The sequence below is a fragment of the Dicentrarchus labrax genome, unplaced genomic scaffold (genome assembly GCF_905237075.1).
Source record: "Dicentrarchus labrax unplaced genomic scaffold, dlabrax2021, whole genome shotgun sequence".
Taxonomy (NCBI): Eukaryota; Metazoa; Chordata; class Actinopteri; family Moronidae; genus Dicentrarchus; species Dicentrarchus labrax.
The window spans coordinates 28,493,471-28,503,518 of NW_026136711.1; the positions used below are offsets into that span (position 1 = coordinate 28,493,471).

Consider the following 10,048-nt stretch of genomic DNA (forward strand, 5'->3'; position numbering starts at 1 on the left):
CAACCTCTGGTTTTATAGAAATATTTCTTCTGTCTTAAAAATACCAACACAGATACAGATTATGTCTGTAAACATTTCTATTGTGTGTATATCTGTGCATCTCCTGTTCCACCTTGGTAACTAGTGACTGACTTTAAAACAGGTTTCTTGAACTGAAGCAATAAGACTTTACAACTACAGTATACTACTTCCTGGTCTCTTTACCTTACAGGTGTCAGCGTAGAATCCTTCCTTCATTGTTTCTAATATGGACCATTAACCAGCACGGGGCAGTGGAGAGAGATCTCATACACAGTTATTCAAAAACCTTAACGAATGCATGAGGACAAAGATCTTCTTTGTGTTAGTGAAATAAGAACTTAGCGGACTCGGAGTAAACAAATACAGGAACAATGCCCATGTGTTCCCACGTGAGTATGTTCATCAGTTCCCTCTGCACTTTTAACTATAAGCTGGATTTCAGCAACTGATATGCAGGAACATTTCAAACAATGGATCCTCAAACAGATCCTTCAGCTTTTCTCGTCAAATACTTGGATCCTTTAGAATACTGTGATTTCGTCCTGTATTCTACAAGATTGTAGTCTTCTGCTTCACGTTGCATTTAACTAAGTGTTTTCCAGGTTGGATTTTTCAGAAACATGCTGATCAGTGGCTTCATGAACATGTCACACATCAGCATTGACCAAGGGCCACACTGGAAAGTTGCATGAAGTCCTGATGACTATATGTAGTGAGTTATGCAGTGACTACTTAGGTGTGGTTTCTTTTATTTGAGACAAAATCAGCAGCCAACAGTAGAGCAGGTTTAGGGTTGGTGGCAAACAGCTAACATGATGGCTTCCTTCATCTTGGACCTTCTGGTTATCTCCATTCCCTCGGCACTCTCAGGACAGTTTTCAGTTGGTCAACGGCAAACCTTTATGTATCAAAGTTCACTCTGCATGAATTGGCTTTTCTTCCATAATGGAATCCCCGATCACAGCAATTCCTTTGAAATTAACCAATTTCAGTCCAAAATTTAGATCCTATAAATGGTCGTGTGATTGAAACATTCAACCTTTTTCAAATTAGTTCATCCTTTAGCCTTCAAAACCATGTGCAGGTCATGTGATAATGAAAAGGAAAGACGAAATTCCCCCCACATCTGTTCAGACAGGTAACCTGGCTTACAATCAGGTTACAAGCCAGGTTTCATGTTGTGCTGAAATAAATCTGCGTTGTAAAATATTTGCCTGCAGTGTGACTAAAACATAGAAAACACACCGCAAGCAACACCGTTGTCTCGCCGTGTTGAGCGTCTGCATATCTGTATCTGCAAATCATATCACAAACAAATCATATCAATAACAGTCACTGACGATCTGATTCAATGTGTTTGCAATTATACTGTTTATAACTGTATATAATGTTTTATGTAATTTATGTGGTTATATTTTTTCCTGTAAAATACCAGACAAAGAATCTCAAAGAAAAAGTGTGATTGTAAAAAAAAAAAAATCTGATAAATAATATAAATAGTGTTTTATTTGCACCAAACTATTTCACAAAACCATCCCAGTATTTGTGAACTGAGGACATAAAATAATGAACAGTATCACTGTGGTTCCCCCCCCCTGGGCAGCACTTCCTCAAATAGAAGAACTTTCCTTGGTAGCTGCTGTGTGCTGTGGGGGTTGAAACAACTGAATTTGAGTCATTTGAACCGGATACAGCCAAATAACCTCACTGACCCGCTCGCACTCAACATTATTCCTTTAAAGGATAATTGATTATGTTTTAACAGGTCAAAAAACATTATTAACCTGTAATGTGAATTTGAACGCTCCTTGTGTTAAAAATGTCTCTGTTACTACTTGCCAATCACCTGACGATGCAGTGACTGCAGAGCGGAGACTTGGCGTTTGTTTTCAACAAAAGGAGAGAGCAGTAACTCTGCCAAGTACAGCTTTATCCATCTTATGTCATAAACCATGGCTTTGGCACAATTCATAAAAATCCAAGAATTTCTTTGTAGTTGATGTTTATGTTTATGCTCTAACTAGTCCCTTCTAAAGGAGACCATTATTTCAATTATAGATGTGATTAATGAAGACAGCACTGGAGTGAAAACTAAAGCAGTTGTTTATGTATGAAAGGAATCTCTTGGAATTTTTATAACAACAAACAATTCAACAATTCATTTTCACACAAACTAACATGATGAAAATGTTAGAAGCTGAATGTGAACGTTGAGGCTGCTAACACAAGTTCAGTGAACATAGGTTTACATTGTTTTTCTTGAGGGTCTGAATTCCACTTAAGTTACGTAACATATTTAGCGTTAATCCTAGTTGAACAATACAATATGAACACAAACAAGCAAAGCAGACCCTCCCTTCTTCTCTGAACAAGCTCGGCTTCCACAAGCGGAATAACATTGTTGGCACTCTGTGTTTAAAGAGTTGTCAGTTTAGAAAAGTAAAATTAATTTTAACTGTGAGCTTTGAGATGGCTGGGTAAGGCTTCTTGGAACAGGGCCACAGTTATAAGCAGTTGAGCGGGATTCAGATTTGCTCACCAAAGCTTTAGAAGGTCACAACAGAGGTTCAATTGTGGCGCTTCTGGGAAGAGTATGGGATTAAATCAAAGAGAGCTTTTTTTGGAGAACTCTTTTCTTATTATTTGTATTGTAAAAGCTGTGAAAGCATATAAACATTGTCAGCTGAGGCCAGGGGCAGAGGTCAGTGGGTAAAAGGTTATCAGTGATCATCAGCACAGCAACCTGTCAAATGTAATTAGACACACTTCGGCTCGCCGACTAATTTTTGCCAAGTGCTTCACATAGAATATAAAGAGAAAGGGAAAAGAACAAACTAAAAAGATACAAGAATAGCACAGTAACATTTCACTTTTAAATGCTCAGACTTAATCGTTGCTGAGGCGATTGTTACTAAATTTTAAAGAGGCTTTTCTTTGGTTTTTGCCTATGATGACATTACATATTGGTTGGTTAGTTACTGTGTCAGTGGAGGATGCCAACATGCTGTCATAGAAAAAGCAGCACCTAAAACAGGAGCTGGCCTCAATCTGGATTTTAAAACACCTGTAAAACATTCCCTGTGTAGAAATGTCACTCACACAGCCTTTAATATCAGGGTTCAGGGTTTCTCTTTCATCTTGCCCCTAGCTGTTAATTCATTATTACCTTTTTGAGCCATGCTAGCGACATGGCTCAAGGGATGGCAATGTCAGTTGGTTCACCACTTTGATCCAGACTGAAATATCTCAGCCACTATTGGATGGATTTAAATTTTGCCCAGACAGTCATGGTCCCTAAAGGATGAAGCCTACTGACTTTGGTGATCCACTGACTTTTCTTCTTGCACCACCATGAGCCTGACCTTACTATGAACCGCAACATCGCTGTTCACCAGGGACTTTTGCTGCATGTGTTTCCCCATCACTATCTGCCCTTTTTAGGCCTGGGTTATGTACTGCCAGGGGGACACGAAGTCCTTCCAGTGTGAGTTAACCACTAGGGACCCTAAGCCACTCGGTGCATACAATGAGCGTAACACCTGGGCCCCTTGGTGCATACCAGGGTTGCAACAGTAGATTTTCACGGTTGGAGGGGCCTCCAAAACACATTTGCCCAGGGGCCTCACAGTACAATGATCTGGCCCTGTGTTTTACTTGTCTTTGTTTTTTCAGATTGTGCTATTAATATAAAGTGTAGCTATGTTACCGAAATGACTAGAAATAAGGGGAGAGAGATGGAGAACAACATGCAACCAGAGTGGTCGAGGCTGTAGTTAAACCAGGGATGTTGCAGTTAATGGTTGGTGCCTTAGCCCCTAGGCTCTGAGAGCATCCCATTTCTCTGCTGATGGCCAGGTAATAAAGAAATGAAATGCCCCCCCCAAGTCAAATCTTCCAATACTTTGGTTTACGACTAAATATCTGCAATACTCATGACATTCCTATCAGCCTCAGTGTTTAATGTTAATTAGCAAATGTATGCATGCTAATATTCTAAACTATGATGTTTAATATGGTAATTTTGTACCTGCATAATATCAGCGTGGTTGCCTTGACAGTGTGGGAATGTTAACTCCCCTACAGAGGCTGTAGTGGAATGCACTTTGTAAAGGTTAATCCAGTAGAAAGCCCTAAACTCGGTTGACTGTAGATATAGACTATTGTGTTGCCTAAGAGGTATGTGACAACACAGTGGATAGGTTTATCTCTTTAACAGTGACATATTGAATATTTAAACATACAGTCAAGGCTATCGATTCCTACTGATACAACAGAGATTAACCAAACAGATGTCCCAATTTTAGACTTGTTGGCATTGTCCTGTAGCAGGTCCAGTTTCACAGTGACCTAGCCAACTCACATTGCCATCCACAGAGCCATGCAGTTAGCATGGCTGAAAGAGGTCCTCTTTGGTTTATTCCCTTTGTCCCAGAGTGCATTTCTTTGGATTTGCTGTTTCCATAGTTTTGTAAGCTATGCCCCAGAGAGAAATGATCACCCTGTACAACCCCATTCAGAGCGTGGACATCTCTCACTATTTTAACAGCCAGCAGTGGAAGGACTGCCATGAGATCCTGTCCAATTACAATCCGAATGACAGTTCAGACCACAGCCTTGGCCTACCAGTCATGTTAGTGATGAGCCAAGGGAAAACCTTTAATCAAGGGGCCAAGTCCGTAACTCTTCACTAGTGACAGAAATCAAGGTCCACAGGAAGGTCACTGCTTCGTTACAAGGCTTCCATACAGCCATACTGGAAGCCCTACATCTGTGACAAAGGCTTTAAAGCAAATCATAGTAAACCCCATATGATATGTTGTGGCATGATTTAAAGCTGCTATAATCAATATTTTTTTGTGACAATGGATCAAATGACAACTTGTACGTGAAGGGGCTCGCTCTTTGTGATGAACCCAAAGAGAATTGGCAATACAGTTTCCTTCAGCTACACGGACAGTTTCTGCGGCTCTCAGTTAATTGTTTTGGTTAAGTGAACCGCTTAACCACTCTCACTGCTCTCTTCAGTGTCATTTTCAAATGCAGCACGAAGGTGTTTTCAGGGGAAAAGCTCTAAAAAACCGACTGGACGCTGCTGGATAACTGTTAGCAACTATAGCTGGTGAACACAGTGGAGCATTTAGCAACTAAAAAGTCAGATATTTCCATCGGGGCCAAAAGATAGCTAAAGGGAGAGTACATTTTGGACTTCATTTATCAGGTAGACATATGACTCCAAATGAGGGCCAGTGTTGCTCCATGTATGGAGTTTCATAACTAAGTTCGGGAACAAAGACCACGCCCCGAACTCTCCTCATTTCCGCTCAAAACATACTTAAGCACACCTTTTCCGTTCATTCCCTCCTTGACTCGTATTCTACATCCCTCCCCCCCCGTACCCTCTTGTTTTTTAATTTATCTCCCTCTCTTATAAAAATACAGGAACCACGGGGGCTCTTGAAGAGTCAAAGAGACGGCTCCCCCACTCAGCGTCTCAGCACCCTCTCCGTTCCATCCGACCAGTTCACCGAACTTCTCCCATCAATCCACCTAACCAGTCTTTCCTCCCTTTCTATCAACCCTCACTCGTCCTTCCCATACCCCCTCATCCCTCATCCCTCGACCCCTTCCCCTCATCCCTCGACCCTTACCCCTTCATCCCTTCATCCCTTCTACCCGTTAACCATTTTTCCTCCCACAGCATTCCACATTCATTCATAAACGTGTAATAAACTTGTCTTAATCCATACAGCTATTGGCGTGGTCTTTGTTAGTGAACTGCCCAATAAGTAAACAGGCAACTGTTTGCTAACTTCTAAAAGTTAAATGTCAGTGTTGTGTACAGCTCTTGTTCTGGTGCACCTTTTATCAAGATATTTGCATATTATACACATATTTCTGTCTATAAAGCAACAATGTGTATTAATAGTAACATTTATGTCTGGATATGTAGATATATTATTTATTTTAATATTTGAAAATGTATTGTTAAATTCTTTCTAATCTCCTTTGATGGCAAAAAACATTGTTATATTCTTGAATGAAGTCCCCAAAAATATCTGACAAAATGATGCCTGTGTAACCCACGTGTAGTTATCAGAATACTCAAATACATTTAGGACCAGTGTCTAGGTTTGTAGGAGGAGTTGAAAGAGAATGACAGACACAATAAGCAACTGGAGCCACAGGGTACTTTAACTTCAAATGTGAATGTATTGAAAGTTGTATAACGAAAAAATAACAAAAGATCCTTTCTAAACCAGGACTCTGGAACACAAATAGTTTCACAGTGTTTTAGGGTACAAATTAACATAAAACACCTGAGAAATATAATACTCAACACAGTTCAAATCCACACAGAAATGTCTTTGGTTTGACAGATCATAGAATCACCTCTTCCATTTCTCCTACGTGTCGTCTCAAGGTTGCCTTAATTTAATTGATCCACATTCTTTTCTGTTTCAGCTTAACTAGTTTATAACTAACGTCAACCTGGAGGGGTGGGACTTAATTCCCCTCTCCAATCAGATGTCTTGTATTGACTAATACAGCCAATAATAATCAAGGCTAAGCAACCTTACTTTGACTGACACATTTTTTAGCAAACAGAAAGTAAGAATGAAAATAAAACGAAACTTATAGTATCTATTTATCTACTGGGTTACACCTGCATGTGACAATTTTATTAAAACATTTTTTTAGACCCATCAAGCTTCACAACTTTATCCTGTAATCCATATATTTATTGCTGATTTAAATAACTCAGGCCACTAAGGGCAAATCTGACATCTTGGGTTTTAACCTCACATGTTCTGTGAACAGCAGCATCAGGAACAACAGCCACCAGTGATGTACTGTTATGACCCCATGATAAAAGAAGGCCTTTGATGCTTGTGTTGTGCAGTGACCACAACCCAGGTTGTACAGAACAGGAAACAAATCTGCTTTTTTGATAGTCCCAAGCCCAGGCTCTTGGGAGTGTCCGTATTACGTCTGCATGTTCGGTTTACGGAAAAGCTCCAGCAAAGATGCAAAGTGTGTCAAACAGGTGGATGCTGTAACAAACATCCTGTTGTCGCATTTCCTCTCATAGACTTAATTCCTTATCTTTGTACATTTTCAATAACTGGTTTGTGGTCAAATAGGGAAGTAAGGTCCATTATTATACAAAGATAAAAGTACAAAATCAAGAGAATCAGGAATAAACCACAATCTGTCCATTTGTCGCTGATGATAGATAGACAGATAGTAATATTCCAAATATGCATTAGTCACTGCAATCTTAAAATGAATAGTTTGAGATTTCAAGAAATTTGTTTATGTGCTTTCTTTTTGTTTAAGATGTCATGTTCGGTGTATGTTAAATACGAGGCTTCAGCCAGCTGCTGTAGATTAGCTTAGCACAAAGAGCTAGCCTGGGTCTGTTAAAATGTAACAGCACTAATTAAGCTCACTGGTTACCATGTTATATCTTGTTTGTTTAAAGTTTAAAAACAACAATATGTGGTTTTATGGGTGTAGTTTTACTGTGAACTACTTCTGCCCCTGGCCTAGAAAACAATTAGCACTAAGAACATGTCATTTTTACGATCTGGTTTTTGTACAGACTATAAAAAAACAAGACGTAACAAATAACTTCAATAGAGGTTCTGTTAGGTGGATTTTGTTACTTTAAGAAAGAGCCAGGCTGGCAGTTTCCAGCATGCTAAGCTAAACAGGCTGGCTACCTTGCTTTAGCTTCATATAAACTGTATAGAAATAACTATCTGCAAGTAAAGGAATACGCATATTCCCCATAATGTCAGACTATTTCTTTTTAATTAATTAATGTTCTATGGTTGCACAACATGGGTTTGCTTCTCATTTCTAATGCCAATAACATAACCGGTAATTTTACATACATAATTTATCTGCCCCTATAATTATCCTGCATTCCTAAAATGTTATATACTTGGCACATTGTAATGATTTTTTTATGAAAGCCCTGCATGCCTGTATTATTCCATCAGTACTTAATATCATAACTCATCCAACCCTTTGTAGTTTAAACCAACCACATCCATTGATACTGACAAGTATAGACAGAGGAGGAAATTTAACTGTCCTCAGGTGATCTGTGCACATTTTTTTCTCTCAGCCAAGTTTTTTCACCGAGGTTAAATGAAAAAAGTGTAAACGAACAAAAGGACTGTTTTTTCATAAATAAAAAAGTTGGCAAGCACAACAAAGCAATTAATGATGACGTGTCATTGGTTTGCTCTATGGGAGAGTCACTTGCGGCACCTCAAGGAAGAGTTGCCAATCATGTTTAAGGCACAAGAAAAAACATTCAAGCACACACCCCAAAGAAAACCAACCTGTATCATAATACCTCAGATTTAATTGGGTGTAGCTCACCTTTTTTTTTTTTTTTTTACAGCAAATAGATACAGAGGATTCATTGAAAAGTGACTGAAAGAAAACTGTGAGAAACCACTGCAGGCTTGTTCTGAGAAGAGTATTAGCGACACAAAAGCTGGTGATGGACACTGGCTCGTGAGAATAACATTGCAGGGGAGCCTACGTGCATGAGGGCACAGACTGATTCCTGGGCTCTCATTGTGAAAAGGAGAATTTGAGCTGCCAGTTGACTCAAGTGAAAATTAGGCCATGGTTTCAGTAGAGGTGCTGTCAGGTGCACGGGAGGTCAACAAGTACCAGCCTGCAGTGAGCAGAGCTTCCGGGCATTAGGGGTAATGACAAAGTGTAATTGCAAACTTGAAGATAATTATCACCCATTTTATTTATTTTATAGCCCACAACTTTACTGTTTTGGGTCAGTCTCACCTCACTCATAGACTGTATAAAATGTGGACATAGTCTCTGTAACGTCACACAGGCGTTTGAAGAGCTGTTGTGAAGCTCAGTGTGGTCGGCCATTGCCATCTTGACAGTCCCGACTCCGCTGGCTCCCAGCTAATTCCGAAATGGGAAAAGATGTGGAGTGTGGGAGGAGCTGAGGCGGGCTGAACGAATTTTAACATGACGGCTTATGGAGATTTATTCACTTTGCACACAAAGTGCTTTGTCCATACAGGACAAAACTTGGACTCCTTGTGACTGGCATCCTGAGCGTTTGATTTAGTGTACAATACCATCCTTCAGAACATTTGCCCAAGTCTTTGTTCCCGTAAAATGTCTGTTATTGTTTTCATTTGGGCTTTCAAAGGATTTGCATGTTAAAACCAAACATAAACAAACAGTCCCATAATGTGTCATTTTTTTCCGACGATGTCGTCTCGCTGCTGCTGCTGTATGAATGCAGGCGTTCTTCCTCCTCTACCATTATGATTATTTTCTTTCCATTTCAATACACTTCAACCGGATACCACCCCACCACCTGTAACAAAAGGCATCTGCATCATCTGCAAAGTGATGATGTCACCTCATCTCTACTTTGTATTGGATGTTGTGTCCCTGGATAGGAAGAGGATGAGGAGTGTGCATTTTTTTTGTCTCCATCATTTCAGCTTCAGCACATCAATCTGCTCTGCATGTTTAATAATATATATTTGCATTTTAGCACCTTAAAGGGAGGGGAAAAGTCTTGTTTACTATTACTGCAAATGTATGACTTGATTTTGCAGTAATTTGAACCAATTCAGTCCGTACGCGGCTCACACTTGACCTTTTCCTCAGCGTTTCCCTGTTATTGTTTTCCCAAGGTTTCAAAGGGAGAAGAAGGAACACATTTTGACAAATTCTACCTGTCACCCTTCCTCTTCTCTGAGCTTTCATGCTGTGCAAACACATGCATTTCCCTTTGAGTGCTCATAATTATTTTCTTAACTTTTTTTACATTCACTTGGACCGGACACCTCCCCTCAATCCCAAACAAAAGGTAGTGCGCAATTTTCATTTTAAAAATTTGTTTTTTCAAGCCTTTGGTAACAAACATCCCAGATCACAGCGACAGGGTTGAATGGAGGGCAGTCATCGTGTCAGCATCACGGCGAAAGATCATTAGATCGCACATGTGGATGTGTTCAAT

The 10,048-nt window shown here is 39.8% G+C and overlaps 1 long non-coding RNA gene across 1 annotated transcript; it reads left to right on the forward strand.

Moving 5' to 3' along the window:
* The first annotated feature begins 205 nt into the window (after positions 1-205).
* LOC127371096 (uncharacterized) lies at positions 206-5,767 on the forward strand. Its single transcript, XR_007886356.1, has 2 exons — positions 206-410; positions 5,461-5,767. It is a non-coding gene; the product is annotated as an uncharacterized LOC127371096 (long non-coding RNA).
* The last annotated feature ends 4,281 nt before the right edge of the window (positions 5,768-10,048 follow it).